Source organism: Prunus dulcis, chromosome 6, assembly GCF_902201215.1.
Source record: "Prunus dulcis chromosome 6, ALMONDv2, whole genome shotgun sequence".
NCBI lineage: Eukaryota > Viridiplantae > Streptophyta > Magnoliopsida > Rosales > Rosaceae > Prunus > Prunus dulcis.
In genome coordinates this window covers 9,791,403-9,799,011 of record NC_047655.1, presented here as the reverse complement: position 1 = coordinate 9,799,011, position 7,609 = coordinate 9,791,403, and positions in this window count along the sequence as shown.

Sequence of the window (7,609 nt, the reverse complement as noted above, 5' to 3'; positions counted from 1 at the left end):
TTAAATGCAGTATTTATGTCGACCATATGAAAGTGAGGATTATTTTGAATGTATCGCCCCTAAGGTTTATTTATTGAACCATATAGTAAATTTATCATATGGGCCAAGTGGGAGAATGTAAGAATATTTTTTTAAATGTTCTGTATGGCCCACATGAAGTGACCTATGTTGTAAATAAATTGTTTAATTGGTTTAATAAATATTATTAAAAATAATTATATTGGTCAAATAAAGAGAAGTAGTTTCCTATTTTATTACCGTGATGGGTGGTAATTGTAATGGGCTTCACTAGGAAACGGGTCCTCTCTCTGCCTATAATAGTGCACATACCCATCTTATGTGTACGCTGATGAAAACATGTATTAGGGTTTTCTAAACGTGCAAAAGGCGAGAGAGAGAAATCTATTTCCTCTACACTGACGGTCTACGGATCGCTCAAGACATATATCTTGATATGGTAGAAGACTACTCATTCAAGGTATGTATATAATCTAAGTCTAATTGAATTTCTACCTAATGTTATTGTGAAAATCATGAAGTTCAAGATCTTGGGTCATGAATTGGGTTCTTATGATTTTACCTAACATTAAATTTACAATATGCGCACCAAAAAAAAAAAAAAACCCCTAAATCGAGGATGATGAGCAAAAGGAGACTTAACTGGTGCGCTCAAACCCCACACCCACTTCCCCACAGCTACAGCCTAACTCTCCCCATCCATATATCTCCCTTCCTCCCCAAGTCAAAAACCCATTAAAACCCACCAACAATCAATGAATGATATATATATATATATATCTCCTTTCCTCCAATCCAGCAAAGCCATGGACAAACCTCCACCCAACATCATCTCAAGAAAATAAGTTGAATATTTTGTTCTATTAAACAAAGGTCAAATAGTACAATACATATATACAAGCATGGCCTTCTATCAATCCTACTATTAAGGCTTAGACATTGTGATCCAATATTAATGGGATTTGACCTACACTAATTTAAGCAAGTAAAGATATTTCTTAATACTTCCCCTCAAGTTGGAGAGTGAATATCATGAATTCCCAACTTATCACACAATGTCACAAACTGATCCTTCCCCAAGGCCTTTGTAAAAACATCTGCCAATTGGAAGCGTGTAAGTAACGAAGGACTAATTATTCCAGCTTGTAGTTTTTCACGAACTATGTGACAATCAATTTCTATGTGCTTTGTACACTCATGGAAAACACGATTAGCTGCAATATATAAAGCTGCATGATTATCACAAAACAATGGTGCATGCGCTATTTGTGGGACTTTTAAATCCTGTAGTATAAAGCGTAGCCAAGTTAGCTCCAAACATGTGTTGGCCATAGCTTGATATTCAGCTTTTGCTCATGATCTGTTTGTTTCTTGGATTTCCATGAGATAGGTGAATTTCCAAGAAAAACACAGTACCCTATAACTGATCTCCTTGTCCCATGGAAACCTCCCCAATCTGAATCACAAAAAGCTTTTAAGGTAAAATTGTTGGTAGCAGAAAATAACAAACCCTGAGCTAGAGTTCCCTTGATGTATTTCAGGACCCGTATAGTGGCATCCCAATGAGGTTTGCAGGGCTAATACATGAATTCACTTAGTGTTTGAACATGATATACTATATCAGGCCTTGTGATAGTAAGGTAGATCAATCGGCCAACTAGTCTCTTGTATTTGGGTGGATCATTCAGTAACTCTCCATCTGTGGAAGGGAAAAGGCCAAATACCAATATGACGCTCTAATACCATCTCAAGAAAATAAATGGTTGAATATTTTGTTGTATTAAACAAACGTCAAATAGTACAATACATATATACAGGCGTAGCCTTCTATCAATCCTACTGTTAAGGCTTAGAAGCCGTGATCCAATAGTAGTGGGATTTGACCTAAACTAATTTGGGCAAGTAAAGATATTTCAAATATTTATGAAAATATTTCTTGATACACCGAGCCAATTAACCCATCACCCCAACAACAACTGATGGCGCTCCCATAACCCACAACCCATAACCCACACCCAAACCGTACTCACCCTCCATGCGATGGCTTCTCCCCTCACTCTATTTCATGTCCTCGATTTTGTTGATGAAAAAAAAATTATGAAAATATTTCTTGATACACCGAGCCAATTAACCCATCACCCCAACAACAACTGATGGCGCTCCCATAACCCACAACCCATAACCCACACCCAAACCATACTCACCCTCCATGCGATGGCTTCTCCCCTCACTCTATTTCATGTCCTCGATTTTGTTGATGAAAAAAAAAAAATTTTCTTCTTGTGGAAAAAGAGGTTGGGATTGGGTGGGATGGTGAGGGTAAGAAAGGCTTGGTGATGGTTGTAGGTTGTGTTTGTTTAGGTGGGGTTGGGTTGGAGAGGTTGTCACTACTACATTTTAGGATTTGCGCGACGAATCCAATTTCGTCACGCAGAGTAACATATAGTCGCACGAACTCAAGCGCGACAGAAAATTCGTCGCGCGTTATTTGTCGCGCAAAGATCGTGAAGAAAGACTTTGCACGACAGATTGTATCACTCGTCGCGCAATTTTGTGCGACGGTTAACCTTTGTTACACAAAAGGTTCAGAGACGACGAAATAGTTTGTCGCACAAAATTACGCGCGACGAAAGTAGATTCGTCGCCACAACAATGCACGGCGAATAATTTTCGTCACGCAATACGTCTCGTAGACATTTTCGGCACCAAGAGTTCTTCGTCGCGCAATTCGGGTCTACACGTATTGTACGACGAAACAATGTTGTCACGCATAATCTTTTGCGCGACGGAAAAGTTCTTCGGGCGGTACGTGCCCAAAAAATTTGCGCGACGCAACACTGTTGTCACGGAAATCCATTTTAGCGACGAACATTTTCGTCACGCAAGAATAATTATATGTATTTAAAAAAATGAAACATCATTTTTTCGGAATATATAAATTTGCGCGTCGACAAAGCTTTTGTCGCGCAAAATTAATATATATAATTATTATATAATTATAATATTACTTTTGTTTTATTTTATAAAAAAATAAATTTGGTTTTTTTTTTTGGGTAATAAAATGAAATTCCAATAAAAAAAATTGAATTGTAAATAACAAATCTATTATATAAAATAAATGTATGCTACAAGAGAAAGATTTAAAAAATAATTACGAAAATAAAAAAACTAATCGAATAATGTTCCAAAATCTACATTGTCGTCTGGCACATGCGGTTCAGAGGTCTGGGGTCTACAGGGGCCGGCATCTGGTGGGGATGCTCGGGATGGACGGGCTCGGAGGTCGGCGCATCAAAATGAGGGACTGGAATGCCGGACTGTGCGAGGGACTGCAGAATGACCGACATCTGGCTCTGAAGAGTGGCCACCTGTGCTGTCAAAGCAGTGACCTGACTGTTTGACTGCGCTGATGAACGGGGTCTGGGTTCCCTCCTCCTGGCATTCCCCATCCCTCGACAATATGTCCCCGGTCTCCTCCCTAGAGTCTGATCCAATGTCTCCGTCAAGATCTGAAACCCAGCATCCTGTGGAGGATCCACAGACTCGATCGGAGTATCGGGAGGAAGTTGGGAGGCGGACTCCTGAAGAACCAACTGGCTCCTCTCCACCATCGTCGTCTGTTTAGCATAACATAAAATATAAATTCAAACATTCATATAATAACCTTTAATGTTGAATGCGTAACATAAGAATTAAAATTAAATAATACTTACATGAAGGGACTCGGCCAACTCATTCCCAGGTCGAACATAAACGTCGCCAAAGACGTCGATCTCTGGGAATTTGGACCCCCCCTAAATTGAACAAAAGAAGAAAAATATTAGTACGAAAAAATAAATTAAGAATAATGAAAAATTAAAAATTAAATAAAAATTATTTTATTATTACCTGACGCCGTGCATCCATCCTATAGGAGAAGGGCCTGGAACCCGAATGATGGAGAAGAGTCTTCTTCTTCCTATTGCCCTTATTGACTTTGGCTTTATTCTGTTATACAAAAAATAAAACGTATTAGTTGAAATTGAAATTAAATATAAAAAATTAAAAAAACATTAGTAAGAAAATAAAATAAAATATAAAAAAATTACCACAAAAGCGGGCGCCTGAAAATGAGCGCAGAGCCACGCCCAACTATCCTCCCGCCCCTCAAGCTCTTTCGGGCAACCCTCTTGAAGAGCGACTTGCGGATCATCAAACGCCTCAAAATGGTGGTGCAAGTCGCTCTTCCACTGTTTGTACCTCTCAGAGAAGAGTCTGTTGACGTACGCCAACGACTCGTCGTCCAAGGTCCTCCAAGTTGTAGTTCGTCTGCAATAAATTAATTACATACATTTAAATAATATAAATATAACGTTTGAAAGAAAAAGAATGAAAAGGCCTACATACCGACAACTGGCCGCGAACCTCCGTCTTGGTCTCGTCAGGCATCACCTTCCAAGACTTCCATTGCATCGGGCAATGGCTCCGAATGACATGACCAATGTCGTGGGCCAAGGAGCTATGCAACTCCGCCGTCGGTGCAGCCCGATGTCGCTCGTCGTATCCGATGTTGATACGACTGTTGGTCACCCGGGTGACCTTCGCCGTCTTCAACTGCCGACACGGCCCTCGGGTGTTCTTCTTGGCTGCAAAGAAAGATGACATGAATGTTAAATAAATAACAAATTTAACAATAAAATACACACACACACAAACACAAAACAAAAACAAGAAATAAAAAAGAAAATTAACTGGAGAAAAAGGAAAGCTATACCTGGCTGTGACCCCGACGCATCAGTGGATGTGGTGTCGGTGGTGCTGGCGGGCCGATGACGCCGCCTGGCGCTAACAGGCTGCGCCACTGATGACGCTGATGAAGCAGGCGCCTGGGACCCCGCAGGACCAACTGCCAAGTGGTCCATCAGTGCTGGCGCAATGGCAGCAGATGCTGGAGCAGTGGCAGCAGATGTCGACTGAGTCGGGGGCTCCGAACTCTGCGTGGTCGTCACCGCCCTACGACGTCTAATCAGGTCTGACATCTGCACAATTTCATTAATACACATACAAATTAATAAAATATACGAATATTTGAAAACACATACAATTTTATTCAGATTATTGACCTAGGGTTTGCGAGTTCGGAGTATCCGGGACTCCGATCCACGATCCGTCGAATCCTAGACGATCCAAGAAATACAAGGTACACCATACGTGAGTTTGAGTTCGATCCAACGGTCCGAACATAACAAACCCGAAAATCGCACAATAGGCAAAATCCGTTCGAGACTCAAACGGTAACCAAATTCCAATCCGAAAACACCTACGCGCTCGTGACAACTAGGGGATTGCACTGGGACCCAATGCATGACTGCTACAGTAACCCACCCGCCACCACACGCGCCGGCAGCATGTGGGTGTCCAAAGCGATACCAATCGCCGGAAAATTCTAAAAACTAAGGGCCAAGGTTCCTACCCTAGGTTCAAAACATCAATTGGAGCCACTTTTGTTCTCGGACATACCCCGAAAAATGGCCGAAAGTGGCCGGAATTGCAAATCAAAAACCGGCCGAAACTTAGGGTTTCAAATTAACTGCCCTATTGCAACAATTTCAGAAATCCTACCCAACCACTAGCTAAAGCATCAAAAATAGGACGGAAACCATACCTCAGGTGTCGGATTTGGTCGCCAGAGGAGAGAGAACGACGGCGGCGCAGATTCAGTGAAAACCGAAGAAATTGCGGCAGCTGGCTCGACGGTGACGCGGGGAAGCTCCGGGGTACCACCGTTGTGGCGGCGTGGTCCAAATCCACCGGGGTAGGAGGCTGAACTGACGGCGGAGAGAGAGAGGAAGAGGAAGAAATTTTCAAAAATCTGGGGAAGAAGGAGGTCATCGCGTGGTTTCTGAAATTTTATTCATTTCTGCGCGACGAAGTAAAAAAAAACGTTGCGCAAAAAATTTTAAATGACTATTGCGCGACGAAACAGATATGGGTTCCGTCGCGCAATGTCGTTAATCTGCCAAAATTTGGTAAAATGGTAGTTTTTGCGCGACGCACAACATAGTTTGTCGTCGCGCAATGTTGGCAGTCCGCCAAAATTTTGGATTTAGGGTTTAGCGGGAGAGATTGAAACCTTGCGAGATGCATGACATTGTATTTCGTCGCGCAATGTTGCCAATCCGCAAGAATTTGGGACCTACGGTTTAGCGGGAGAAATTGAAAACTTACGCGACGCATGACATTGTATTTCGTCGCGCAATGTTGCCAATCCGCCAGAATTTGGGACTTAGGGTTTAGAGGGAGAGATTGAAACTTTGCGCGACGCATGTACTGTGTATTTCATCTCGCAAAGTTGCCAGTCCACCAGAATTTGGGGCTTAGTGTTTAGCGGCGAGAACTTGCGCGAAGCATAAGTAGAGCGTCGCGCAAAAACTCGCAAAAAAATGTATACTAAGTGTCCAAGGAGGAAGAGGGTGAAAGGAGAAAGGGCTGGCTGATATTGCGTGACGAAGAGGATTGATTTTGTCGCGCAAGACTGTTCCCTGCAGGCTATGTGCGACCAAATAAACTTTGTCGCGCACTGTTGTAATAACGGCAACATTTTCGATTTAATTGTGGAGAAATTGCGCGACGAATATGAGAAACATCGCGCAAGTTAGCTTTCTGTAAACGCGAAAAAATTTGTGACTAAGTGTTGAAGGAGGAAGGGGGTGAAAGGGCTTGCTGTGATTGCGCGACGACGAGTCCTTTGTTCGTCGCGCAAGACCATTCTCTGCAGGCTTTGTGCGACCAAAGACACCTATTCGTTGCGCAAACCCTAAACCCTAAGCCGCAAAAACCCTAAACCCGAAACTAGTTTTCATGATCCAACCGGCAAACTTGTTTTTTTATACTTCGAGATCGTATACGCCGAAAATCGGAAAAAACAAACATTAAGAGATCAAGTAACGGGACAAAACTTTTCGACGGTTCTAAATGAAAAGTCATGATTTAACGGTTATTTTAGCTCTGATTTGTATGATTTTTTACAGCTACTTTTCTTTACCCTATATGAATACAATTACTGAATTTGATCTTCAATTTCAGATGTTTACACTAGGGTGATACGACATAATGTTATGTTATATTTAACGAAAGTATAAGTAAACTATTCATTGTTGGTGAATATATGGTTTTGATGGCAAACGCATTCTACGAAAGTAGTTTCAGCAATCCAGCCATCAAACTTGTTTATTTGTACTTCGAGATCTTAGACCCCAAAAATCGAAAAAAAAAAACATTCGGAGATCAAGTAACGGGACAAAACTTTTGAACGGTTATAAATGAAAACTCATGATTTAACGGTTATTTTAACTCCGATTTTGATGAATTTTTACACCTACACTCCATGACCCTATATGAATACAATGAACTAACTCGATCGTCAATTTCAAATATATATATGTGTATATATAATATATATTGTAAAATAATATATATTTGCGCGACGAACAGATGTTGATCGTCGCGCAAACTTTCATCGCGTGACGGAAGACACTTTGTCGCGCAATTATTTAACTTCATGCGACTAGTGTATTTTGGGTAGCGCAAACTTTGCACGACGAGGTTTTCT